At 42.7% G+C, this 13,185-nt stretch overlaps 1 protein-coding gene across 2 annotated transcripts in view; it reads right to left on the minus strand.

Moving 5' to 3' along the window:
- PHF20 (PHD finger protein 20) overlaps positions 1 to 13,152 on the minus strand; it is a 125,789-nt gene extending 112,637 nt beyond the window's left edge. Inside the window, exons 1-3 of one of the 2 annotated variants that reach the window (XM_054696807.1) lie at positions 13,071 to 13,152; positions 11,242 to 11,374; positions 4,351 to 4,651 (exon numbers count right to left, since the gene is read on the minus strand). The gene's annotated coding sequence lies outside the window, so the exon portion shown is untranslated. Of the gene's footprint in view, positions 1 to 4,350; positions 4,652 to 11,241; positions 11,375 to 11,992; positions 12,044 to 13,070 lie in introns of those variants that run through there. The other variant, XM_054696806.1, reaches the window with a different exon arrangement.
- Between the last annotated feature and the right edge of the window lie 33 nt (positions 13,153 to 13,185).

The raw sequence follows: 13,185 nt of genomic DNA on the forward strand, positions 1-13,185 counted from the left end.
TGAGGCTAGAAAAAAATGTGAGGTGGTAATAGGCAAGAACACTGATAATTAATGGTCTGCAGCTCTAACTCCTCTGATTTCTTCTTGCTCACTTATTGACTCACTGAAAACCATAGACTCCCTCCCCCTTCTCTGTTGCCCCAAACTTGTGGGTTTGGAATCTCACCTCCTCAACTTCACCCTACCAACACAGCCCACAGTTCCCTTGGGCCTAAAACAGTATCTGAAGTCCAATCTAGATGCCAGATTCCAGGCTCTAAATAGCACCATCAAAGAAAATCATTGGATGACAATTATGAAAAACAGGTAGTCACAGGTATTCTCATGCCTCATTCCATATTTCTTGTTCTCCTTGCTATCACTGTCTTTTTTTCTTACACTTTATTTATCCGAGTTGCTAAATTATCATCCTCCTCTTCCTACTCATCTCCTTTTATTGCAGGAGGTAAAATAGAAGCATTAACCTCAGTGTACTAGCCAAAGTAGAAATTAAAGGTGCCATAAAAACCCAAATGATGAAACCTATGAATATACAGAAAAGCTGGATCCTGCCTACTTTGAACTCTCCCTGCCCTAGAGGGACTCCATCCTCCCACCACATACCTTAGTGTAAGAATTCTGACTTTTCAGGAGCCAGATGGATAAATAAGAGTTATATTTAGGGCCTCCCTAGTAACCTAGGGGTTAAGTCTCAGGGCTATCACCCCTATGACCTAAGTTTAATTGCTGGCCAGAGAGCTAACCCATATGGGGCAACAGACCTCTCCTGTCTTACCCTCTACTCCCCTTAGCAGTGTGTTTCAGTAGATTTGCCTGTTCTTTTTTTTTAAGATTTATTTATTTATACATACATAAATAAATGCAAAGATGCGGGGGAGGGGGAGGAGGTGACAGGACTCACCAGAGACAGAGTGGGGAATAGAACAGGCAGATTGACTGAAATACACTGCCAAAGGGAGTAACCAGCGAGTCAGGAGAGGTCTGCTGTGCCACATGGGTAGTTCCCAGGCTGGGGATCGAACTCGTGCTGCAGTGACTGCTGATAGCTTCATAGGTTGTGTCTTAACCCCTTGCACCACCAGGGAGGCCCTGCACCTATTTATTTTCATCATTTTGCAGTTGAAGTAATGGAGGTCCAGAATAGTTGGTCATCTCAAGTCATATTGCTGAAAATTATTTAATCACAGACAGTTTAATAATAGATTTCATGCATATTAATCCTAAATTAACCCAATTCTCAGTAGAGCCTTCCCTGGTTCTTCCATCCTCAAACTCTCTCTAATCTGGCTTATCCAAGTTACCATTCTAATATACAGTAATAATAGCAAAATGATTTCTTTAAGACACATCAGAGCACCTACTCCTCTGCACAAAACCCTTTAAGTTGTCCCCTCTCTTACTTAAAGTAAATACAAGATCTTTCTATGAGCCCCTTCTTGATCTGCCTCTTGTGTTCCCTCGCTCTCTGACCTCAAATATTATTCTCTTTGCTTTGCTCACTCCAGCTACACTGACTTCCCTACTTTTCCTTAAACACACTTCTTCCTAAGTTTTTAAATTTTATTTTATTATTTTTTAAATATTTATTTATTTATGCATACAAGAGCTGGGCACAGGCCAGAGATGCGGGCAAGTGAGAGGATTCATCAGAGACAGAGTGGGGAACAGAACAGGCAGACTGAGTGAAATACACTGCTGAGGGGAGCAGCAGGCGAGACAGGAGAGGTCTGCTGTGCCATGTGGGTTGTTCCCTGGCAGACCAGGGATCAAACTCATGCTGCAGAGGCTGCGGATTGCTTCACAATGCGGTGCTTAATCCCTTGCGCCACCAGGGAGCCCCCATTTTTTTTAAAGATATATTTATGTATATAATAGCTGGGACATAGGCCAGAGGTGCTGGGGTCGGGGGTGTGTGAGAAGATTCACCAGAGACAGAGTGGGGAACAGAACAGGCAGATCTACTGAAATACACTGCTGAGGGGAGCAGTGGGCAAGACAGGAGAGGTCTGCTGCACCATGTGGGTAGCTCCCTGGCCAGAACTCATGCTACAGAGGGTGGTGATAGCTTCATAGTGCTGTGCATAACCCCTTGAGCCACCGGGGAGGCCTGACAAATGTATATTTTCATACCCTGTCCCTGAGAAGTACTTTCATCCTTTCTCAATCTATACTAATGCATCTCCAGAGCAAAACCAATCAATTCAATAAACAGTTGTTAAACAATCAGCACCTTCCAGGCAGGATGTTAGGAGCTGTGTATGTGTGGTGGTGAGTTGGTAGAGACAAAGGGCAATCAGTTGATGTCCACACACTCTTGTAGTGAGGGCAAATGTGTAAGAAACAAAATATAATTATAGCAAAAATGAGGGATTTATTGAGTCTAACAAGCATAGGCAGGCTCAAGAGCAACTTTCTAGGGGCTTCCCCTGGTGGCACAGCAGTTGAGCACTGGGCTGCGAAGCTGCCCGCAGCCTCTGCAGTGCCAGTTCAATCCCCAGCAAGGGCGTGACAGACCTCTCCTGCCACACCTGCTGCTCCCCTCAGCAGTGTATTTCATCAGTCTGCCTGTTCTGTTCCCCACTCTGGCTCTGGTGAATTCTCTCACCCTCCCATGCTTCTGACTGTACCCAGTGCTTGTTTTAAATAAAAATAAACAATTTTTTTTTAAAAAAAGAGCAATTCTCTATAAGAAGTAAAATTATCTTTATGATTTTCTTTAAGGGCATCTTTTAGGTAGGGAAGCAATTTAAGAACTCTGGAACAGAATAAGAAAATGGAGTAATGGGCCTCCCCGGTGGCACAGTGGTTGAACGCTGGGTTGTGAAGCTGCCCGCAGCCTCTGCAGCACCAGTTCGATCCCCAGCTGCCAGATGAGGGTCCCACATGGCGCACAGACCTCTCCTGCCACCCGCTGCTCCCCTCAGCAGTGTACTTCGTCACTCTGCCTGTTCTGCTCTCTGCTCTGGCTCTGGTGAATTCTCTCACCCTCCAGTGCCTCTGACTGTATCCAGTGCTTGTATAAATAAATAAATAAATCTTTAAAAAAAAAAAAGAAAGAAAGTGGAGTAAGACAGATGATAAGATTTCCTGGATTTCTGTGTTCCCCAAACCTTCTATAGGAAACTTTATTGTATTCCATTATAGCAGAATGTCCAAAGAACAAGGGGTCAAAATTAATGAAAAGATCACAATCACAGGAAGAAGCATAACAATGTCAACATTTTGAGAAATGTTTGCCTGTTGGTTATTTGCCTGTTGTTTTATTCCTGTTGGTTATCAACAAATCATGAGCATCATACTAGGTATTCTGATGATAGGTCAAAGAATGCTACAGAACTTGATAGACCTGTTTAAATCAGTGCAAGCATTGGAAAATGTAATAAAAATGATTGGAAATGACAAAGCAATGTTGGAAAAACATACACACTGCCACAAATGTATTATATATGTACATGTAATAAAATGTATACTAAATATATAGTTTTAATATATAACACAAATAAATATAATAAAATTAACACTGTGTGTCAGCCATTAATTTATGTACTTTACTTATATTAATTTATTTGACTTTAGTTACAGTTCTACAAAGCAGTTCCTATTATTATTCCACAGATATTTCACATATGAGGAAAGTGAGACTTAAGACAAGTTAAATAACCCACTGGAGTGCTAGGGACAGCTTGTACTGTTTTACAAAAGCTGATTAAATATTCAGTTGGGAACATAGCAGGAGATTTTACACTATGGATATCGGCAAACACTACATATCAGGCTTTTTTCTTTTTTTGTTGGGAGGGTACTTGTGGGAGGTGGGAAGGAGCAAGTTTACCAGCAAGCCATTTGTAGTCAGGTATTGTTCCAGACCATGGGAATATAATAATGAACAAAAATCCCCACTATCTTTTATAGCTGAGTGGTGGGAGATAGACAATGAACAAATAAGTAAAAAGCATATAGTATTTAAATTACTATAAATGCAGGCCTCCCCGGTGGTGCAGCGGTTGAGCACTGGGTTGTGAAGCAGCCCGCAGCCTCTGCAGCACTGGTTCGATGCCCGGCCGCCGGCCGCCACATGGTCTGCAGACCTCTCCTGCCGCCCGCTGCTCCCCTCAACAGTGTACTTCGGTCCTTCTGCCTGTTCTGCTCCCTGCTCTGGCTTTGGTGAATTCTCTCACCCTCCCGCGCTTCTGACTGTACCCAGTGCTTGTGTAAATAAATAAATAAATAAAGCTTTAAAAAATAAATAAATAAATAAATAAATTACTATAAATACTCTAGAGACAATAATCATAAAGCAGACAGGTGCAATTGGCTTGAAGTCAGTATCAAATAATTGACTCACCTTACCTTTAGAACGCAAGCTTCAGAAGGTTTTACATGGCCTGGCTCTTTTTAAGCTTCTTTAAGACAGCCACATGACTTCTTGCAAGAACTTAAAGGATACAATGCTTCCTCTTGCTACAACGCCTTTCGCACTTTCCATTCTTTGACTGGAAAGTTCTTCACCTGTTAAATGTTTTTTCTCACATCAAATCTCCTTTTCATATGCTTTTGTAACACCATAATCTCCTTTGTAGCACTTGTCACAGTTGTACATGATCATTTATTGGTAAGGTCTTCTGAGGGATTCCTGGCTCCTCCAGCTACACTGTAAATTCCAAGAGGGCAGGGATCGTGACTGTTTTTTAATGCTCCATTATTTGTTTCCCAATGCCTAGTTCAGTGACTGTCACTTGGTAGAAACCTAATATTTCTTTTGTTTACAGTTATTTCAGTATCTTAAATCATGATATGAGAGAGGTGTACTAGAAAGCAAAATGTCATTTATTTAATCTCCCTTTAGCATCTTGCTCTTGATTCTGTATGTCTTTAGAAAATCCCTTGTTTATTTTTTTATCGAAGTAAAATTCATATAACATAAGATTAACCATTTAACCATGCTAAAATGTACTATTTGGGGCATTTCCTACTTTCACAATGTAGTTACTGTCTAATTCCAGAAAGTTTTCATCACCCTAAAAGGAAATCTCATACCCATGAGCCACTCCCCTTTCCTCTCTCCTTCCATTCCCCTGTAATCACTAATCTACTTTCTGTCTCTGGATTATCTATTTTGAATATTTCATATAAATGGAATTTTACAATATATAATTTTTTAAAAAGATTTTCTTTATTTATACAAGAACCGGGGTACAGGCCAGAGGTGCAGGAGGGCAAGTGAATCCACCAGAGACAGAGCAGGGAGCAGAAAAGGAAGATGGACCAAAAACACTGCTGAGGGGAGTAGCGGGAGAGACTGGAGAGGTCTGCCACACCATGTGGGTCACCTCCCTGGCCGGGGATCGAACTCGTGCTGCAGTGGCTGCAGATAGCTTCATAGGCTGTGTCTTAACCCCTTGTGCCACCAGGGAGGCCCTTAGTCTTCATTCTGATACTGAAGTAGAACCTGGTTATTTAGAGATGTTCGCGCAAGTCATAGTTTCTTAGGTCTCTTTCAGAAAATGATTATTAAGAAATTTTTTCCTCCCAGCTTCAAAAGAGAATGAGTCTAGGGGCCTCCCCAGTGGCGCAGCGGTTGAGCGCTGGGTTGCGAAGCTGCCCGCAGCCTCTGCAGCGCCGGTTCGATCCCCAGCTGCTCCCCGGCCACCAGAGGAGGGTCCCACATGGCGCGCAGACCTCTCCTGCCGCCCGCTGCTCCCCTCAGCAGTGTACTTCGGTCCTTCTGCCTGCTCTGCTCCCCGCTCTGGCTCTGGTGAATTCTCTCACCCTCCCACGCTTCTGACTGTACCCAGTGCATGTATAAACAAAACAAACAAACAAATAATAAAAATAAATAAAAACATGCCTCTATAAAAATTAAAAAAAAAAAAAGAGAATGAGTCTATTGACACATTCTTTCAGAGATGCTGTCTTCCTGGCCTATTAATTGTATAGGGTCATTTATTCATATCATGGAATAACATGCTTTTCATTCAAAATTACTGTGGGTTGATGCTTCTTTTGTTATCCAGCCATCATTTCAAGGTATATCTCCATCTTGTGATGCTTGTCAGCAGAATCTTCCTCCCTATTGCTCGATTTGCTTAAACCCCAAATCTCTTGCAACGTTATGCTTGATTGCGTTCCTTTTTGTTTCTGTTAGCAGATGTTTTTAAACAATACCTCCTAATTGGCAACATTTTCTCCATTTCTCTGGTTGCCAAATCAGAACATTTTGTGATAAAATGTACTATTTATTCAGGCTGTTTAGGCCTGATTCTGTCATCCCTTCACATTAAATAAAATTAATATTACCTGACTTGTATCAATTTGTTAAAACATCTACCAGTACAATTAACATTTGTGCATTTCACTTCATGTAAACTTTATCTCATTAAATAAATTGTGAATGGTTGGGCCTCCCTGGTGGCGCAGGCAGTTGAGCGCAGCGTTGTGAAGCTGTCCACAGCCTCTGCAGCACGGGTTCAATGCCGGCTGACCAGGGAGATACCCACATGGGGGGTAGCAGACCTCTCCTGTCTCGCCCGCTGCTCCCCTCAACAGTGTGTTTCAGTCAGTCTGCCTGTTCTGCTCCCCATTCTGTCTCTGGTGAATCCTCTCACCCTCTTGCGCATCTGGCCTGTACCCCAGTTCTTGTACACATGAATAAAAAAAAAACTTTAAAAAATAAATTGTGAATGGGGGCCTCCCCTGGTGGCACAGCAGTTGAGCACTGGGCTACAAAGCTACCCGCAGCCTCTGCAGCGCCGGTTTGATCCCCAGCCATCGGCAAGGGTCCCATATGGCACGCAGACCTCTCCTGCTGCGCCTGCTGCTCCCCTGAGCAGTGTATTTCGTCAGTCTGCCTGTTCTGTTCCCTGCTCTGGCTCTGGTGAATTCTCTCACCCTCCTGCGCTTCTGACTGTACCCAGTGCTTGTATAAATAAAAATAAATAAATCTTTAAAAATAAATTGTGAATGGGGCCTCCCCGGTGGCACAGCGGTTGAGCGCTGGGTTGCGAAGCTGCCCGCAGCCTCAGCGGCACCGGTTCAATCCCTGGCTGCTCCCCGGCCACCGGAGGAGGGTCCCACATGGTGCGCAGACCTCTCCTGCCACCCGCTGCTCCCCTCAGCAGTGTACTTCGGTCCTTCTGCCTGCTCTGTTCCCCGCTCTGGCTCTGGTGAATTCTCTCACCCTCCCGCGCTTCTGACTGTACCCAGTGCATGTATAAACAAAACAAACAAACAAATAAATAAATAAAACATGCCTCTATTAAAAAAAAAAATGAGCTGTATAAAAATAAATTGTGAATGGTTAAATGCTAGTTAAGAATATGTAGGAGCCTCCCTGGTGGCCCAAGGGGTTAACACACAACCTATGAAGCAATCTGCAGCCACTGCAGCATGAGTTTGATCCCCAGCCAGGGAGCAACCCACATGGCGCAGCAGATCTCTCCTGACTCACCCGCTGCTCCCCTCAGCAGTGTATTTCAGTCAATCTTCCTGTTCTGTTCCCCACTCTGTCTCTGGTGGATTCTCCCACACACCCCCCCATGCCTCTGGCCTATACCCCAGTTCTTGTATGCATAAATGAATAAATCTTTAAAAAAAAGAATATGTAGGGCTTTCCTGGTGGTACAAGGAGTTAAGCACAGAATTGTGAAGCATGAGTTCCATCCTCAGTTGGCCAGGGAGCTACCCACATGGCACAGTAGACTTCTCTGTCTCACCTGCTGCTCCCCTCTGCAGTCTTTTCAGTCAATCTGCCTGTTCTCCCCATGCTCTCTGGTGAATCCTTTTACCCCCCCCCCCGCTTACACCCCAGTTCTTGTATGCATAAATAAATGAATCTTTAAAAAACAAAAGAGCAAAATCTGAAAAAAAAAAAAAAGAATATTTAATGCTAAAGTGTTTAGGGATTAAGTATACTGATATTGGTGACTGGCTTTGAAAAACATTTAAAATTTTTTTTTTTAAATATTTATTTATTTATTTAATATTTATACAACCACTGGGTACAGTCATAAGTGCGGGAGGGTGAGAGAATTCACCAGAGCCAGAGCGGGAGGGCAGAGCAGGCAGAAGGACCAAAGTACACCACTGAGGGGAGTAGCGGGCGGCAGGAGAGGTCTGCGCACCATGTGGGACACCCCTCCGGTGGCCGGGGAACAGCCGGGGATCGAACTGGTGCTGCAGAGGCTGCGGGTAGCTTCGCAACCCAGCGCTCAACCGCTGCGCCACCGGGGATGGATAGGCAATGGTATAGATATATGGGTAGATATGTGGTAAAGCAAATATTGCACAGTATTATGTCTATGATTTCTACTTTCTCCATTCTTTTTTTAAAAAAGATTTATTTATTTATGCATACAAAAGCTGGGGTACAGGCCAGAGATGCAGGGGTGGGGATGAGAGGATTCACCAGAGACAGAGTGGTGAACAGAACAGGCAGACTGACTGAAATATACTGCTAAGGGGGGCAGCGGGTGAGGCAGGAGAGGTCTGCTGTGCCATGTAGGTAGCTCCGTGGCCAGCTGCAGTGGCAGTGGCTGTGGATAGGGTCATAGGTTGCATCTTAACCCCTTGTGCCACCAGGGAGGCCCCATTTTCTCCACATTCTTGTTGACCTCTCTTCTTTCTTTACAACCACTGCATACAAGTCATGTTCATGTTCATGCTGCACATATTCCAACTATGAGTCTTCATTTTGATTTGAATGTACTCTTCTCTCAACCTCTCTTTTTGATCATTTTCATAAATAAAACGTTGAAAAAATGCTTCTTACTTGCACTGATGACCTATATCATCTTCTTTCAGAAGAACATTCTGTGATTACTTCTATTATATTCTCATTACATCAATTTACTCCATTCAAGCAAATAAACATATAGTTAGAGAAAAAAATGGGTTAACGTGTAGAAAACTGCTTATAAACTATCAAGTGTTTTACATTTTTACATAGAAGAACTGGGGTGGTCAGAGGTGCAGAAGAGTGGGGAGTGAGAGGATCCACCAGAGACAGAGTGGGGAGCAGAACAGGCAGATTAACTGAAATACATGCTGAGGGGAGCACCAGGCAAGACAGGAGAGGCCTAGGGCGCCATGTGGGTTAGCTCCCTGGTCAGGGATCAAACATAGGCTGTAGTGGTGATAATGATGAGATTTAACCCCTAGGCCACCAGGAGGACCCCTCAAATGTTATATAAATATATTATTATTAATACTATGATGTTCAAGGCAATGAAGTCATGCAAAATCTTAATATAATAAAAAGTTATCTAAACATGGTTTGTGTACTTTCAGGTATTCTCTAACAAAACTGGAAACTCTTGGGTGAAAGATACTATGCTTTTGATTTATTTCATATAAATTGTCCTGAAGAGTGTTAAAAATTCTGAAAGTGGGGGGGCTGCAATTGTATGGGGAATATAACAATAAAATTTATTATTAAAAAAAAAATTCTGAAAGTACTAAATATTTATTGAATGGACCCAAAAATGGCACTTTTCACTGATAACTCTAAAGGTATAAAAAATAATATTTTAAGTTAAAGTGTTTTTTTTTAAGATTCATTTATTTATTTATGCATATAAGAACTGGGGTATAGGCCAGAGGTATAGGGGCCGGGATGTGAGAATTCACCAGAGACTGAGTAGGGAACAGAACAAGCAGATCTACGAAATATAGTGCTAAGGGGAGCAGTGGGCAAGACAGGAGAGGTCTGCTGCACCATATGTGGGTTAGCTACCTAGCCAGGGATCGAACTCATGCAGAAGTAGCTGGCAATAGCTTGAGCTGAGACTTTAAGCCCTGCACCACCAGGGAGGACCTACATTAGGTTATTTTAAGAACTTTTTTTCTTTTAAGATTTATTTATTTATTTTAGGGCCTCCCCTGGTGGCGCAGCGGTTGAGAGCTGGGCTGCGAAGCTGCCCACAGTCTCTGCAGTGCTGGTTCAATCCCCGGCCACCGACAAGGGTCCCACATGGCACGCAGATCTCTCCTACTGTGCCCGCTGCTCCCCTCAGCAGTGTACTTCAGTCCTTCTGCCTGTTCTGCTCCCCGTTCTGGCTCTGGTGAATTCTCTCACCCTCCCGCTCTTCTGACTGTACCCAGTGTATAAATAAATAAATAAATGTTAAATAAATAGATGTTATTATAAATAAATATTATAAATAAATAATATTTATTATTATTAATAATAAATATTATTTATTATTAGGGTGAGAGGATTCACCAGAGACAGAGCAGGGCACAGAACAGGCAGACTGACGAAATACACTGCTGAGGGGAGCAGCGGGTGAGGCAGGGGAGGTCTGCTGCGCCATGTGGGACACTGCTGACTGGCTGGGTTCGCACCAGCGTTGCAGAGGCTGCGGACAGCTTCACAGCACAACGCTCAAGCGGCCTGCACCACCAGGAGAGGCCCTATTTTAAGAACTTTTAAGACTTATGTTTGTGATATTTAATTTTTTCGATTTTGAAAATTTGTTTCATAATTGGGAACGTTTTAAAGTACCCCAAATCAATTACATGTTTAATTGAAAAGACAAACTAAATTTGAGGAAATGCATCTAATGTAAAGGGGATTGATTTTTTGGTTCAACTTAAATCTAATTCAATATTAATTAATAAAGTGAAGGTGATTTGAAAATGTTAGATTAATCAATAAAACCAAAAAAATGTGTAAATAATTCTTTTAAGTCTAAGGAAAACTACTAAAATGTACTTACTTTATAGTTGGAATATCTATTTTTATTTTTTTTAAAGATTTATTTATTTATTTATGTGAGTACTGGGTACAGTCAGAAGTTTGGGAGGGTGAGAGAATTCACCGGAGACGGAGTGGGGAACAGAAACAGGCCGACCAACGAAATACACTGCTGAGGGGAGCAGCAGGCGCAGCAGGAGAGGTCTGCGCACCATGTGGGACCCTCGCGGGCGCCCGGGGATCGAACTGACGCTGAAGAGACTGCAGGCAGCTTCGCAGTCCAGAGCTCAACCACTGCGCCACCAGGGGAGGCCCTGGGATATCTATTTTTAAAATGTAACTATCAAAAACAGTGTTTTCTATCCATAAAAATCATACATGAATACAAAAAAGCTCACATGCGCAAAATTTTTTTTTTAATTTTTGGCTAAATTCTCTAAGTATGATAGCTATTACCTCATCTGTCCCAAGCCCTTGCTTATTTGTGGTCTATTCTCTGTGAATTTTAAGAGAGAATAATGTTCTTCATCTTATAGAAGAATGCTTACTCAGAAATAGCCAGATAGAAGAGATGCATAGGGGAAGGAAGGGGAGAAGATATGGACCATCTGTGACTTTTCCAGGTGTTTCACGCTCCCAAGTGCTTCCAGATGTTTAATCCAGAGGCTCACTCACTGAATCCTGGAAATATGGGAGACAAAATTATGAAAGCTTTTACAAAGTGAATGAAAAGGGCATTACGTTTCAAAATATTTTCTTTTACATATAAAATATATTCTTGTTTTTGATATTGATTTTTCCAGCTAGTATTTTTTGACTGTAAGCTAAATTGCCAGGTTCACGCTGACGGTCCTTGAACAGAAAATAATTTTAGGGATAATCACTTAAGTGATTTGTACCTTAAACCCTTCCACTTTCCAAATAAGAAGCCTAGAGGTTAAGTTCTATTTCTTCACTATTATCTTCCCAAACACAAATTTAAAAAGGACCGCTTGCATGCTTTGATATTTATACAACTAATGATTCACGAATCAACTAAGGAGTACAATTACTGTCATAATACTGGAATTAAGGAAGAAAAAAGAAGGCAAAGCTTAGCATGTCTGATTTAATCCTCGGTATATTTTACTAGGTTTTCAGTCATTCATTTAGTGAATGTCCACTTGGCTCAGCACTAAGTGTTGAGATTTCAGTAGTGACAATTGTCCTTGGTCAGTCTCATGTAACTTACCCTAGTAACTACGTTTCACAGATATTCATAGAAGGAAGTGGGGGATAGACTCTGAGAGGTTAACTTACTTGTCCAAGATCAGTGTTGGAGCAGCTACACGACTGAGGTGTCTCATTTGAAACTTTTGCCCTCAATCATGAAACTAAAAATACACTTTAAAAAAATTATTTATTTATGCATACAAGACCTGGGGCACAGGCCAGAGGTGTGTGTGGGGGGGGGGGGGGAAGGAGGGTGTTGAGAGGATTCACCAGAGACAAGAGTGGGGTACAGAACAGTCTGACTGAAACACACTGCCAAGGGGAGCAGTGGTCGAGACAGGAGAGGTCTGGATCGAGCTCATGCTGCAGAGGCTGGTGAACTCTTCATAGTGCTGTCCTCAAGCCCTTGAGCCATCAGGGAGGCCCTAATAATACACTTCTGTAAGATATTTGCTTTTAATCTTTTTACTTATTTTTATTGCGGTAACATTGGCTTACATTATTATTGGCATTTTGAAAGTAGTAGAGTCTTGCCCCTCAAGGGTTATTTTTTTTTAATCAAACATTTTTATATTGGAGGGAAAAAGTCTTACATGGAGGAAAAGTCAATGACCTCTTTGCTCCCTATTTTCTTTCGGTTTTGACCAAAAAACAAATGGTGAATTTCTACACTGACGGCCAGGGATCTTGGGAGTCTTCAGAAATAAGGAACTAAGTCGGGGGATGGGGGGAGGGGAATGGGGGACGTTTCTGAAGAAACAATAGCAACCCCACACTATACATTCGGGGCGGGGAGTATAGGGGAGGGCACAAAGCTGATCCACTGCCAAGGGAAGCAGTTTGTTTTTTTCCACCTTCTCTTCGCCTTCCTTCACTACTTCTCAGGTTGTTTTGAAACTAGATTAGGCAATACCTAATCCACTGGCTCCAAAATGCCCAGGAAATCTAATTTTTATTCTCCACCTCTAGTTCTCTACCCCCGTGCGGTCTCTCCTCTCCTTCTCTCCTACGTGCTTTTCATTTTGTCTTCGCCTTCTGCGGATAAGCCTATAAACAGTTTACGTTTTATTCTGGCGCCATAAGAACTAAGTTGCCTTATGGCGACCTTGACAGACATCTGGGTGGGAGGTTTGGGAGAAGGGGCGGTCAGTTCTGAGGAGGAAACCTTCAGATAGCTGCGAGGAGGCGCCACGAGGATATAGCGCCCGCTGAGCTCCACTCAGCGTTGAGTTTTCTGCGAGATTGACAGGAAATGTACCAACGGTCTTTGCGCTGTTAAC

This window comes from Talpa occidentalis, unplaced genomic scaffold, assembly GCF_014898055.3.
Source record: "Talpa occidentalis isolate TD23 unplaced genomic scaffold, MPIMG_talOcc4v2.1 talOcc4.10, whole genome shotgun sequence".
NCBI classification, from domain to species: Eukaryota; Metazoa; Chordata; class Mammalia; order Eulipotyphla; family Talpidae; genus Talpa; species Talpa occidentalis.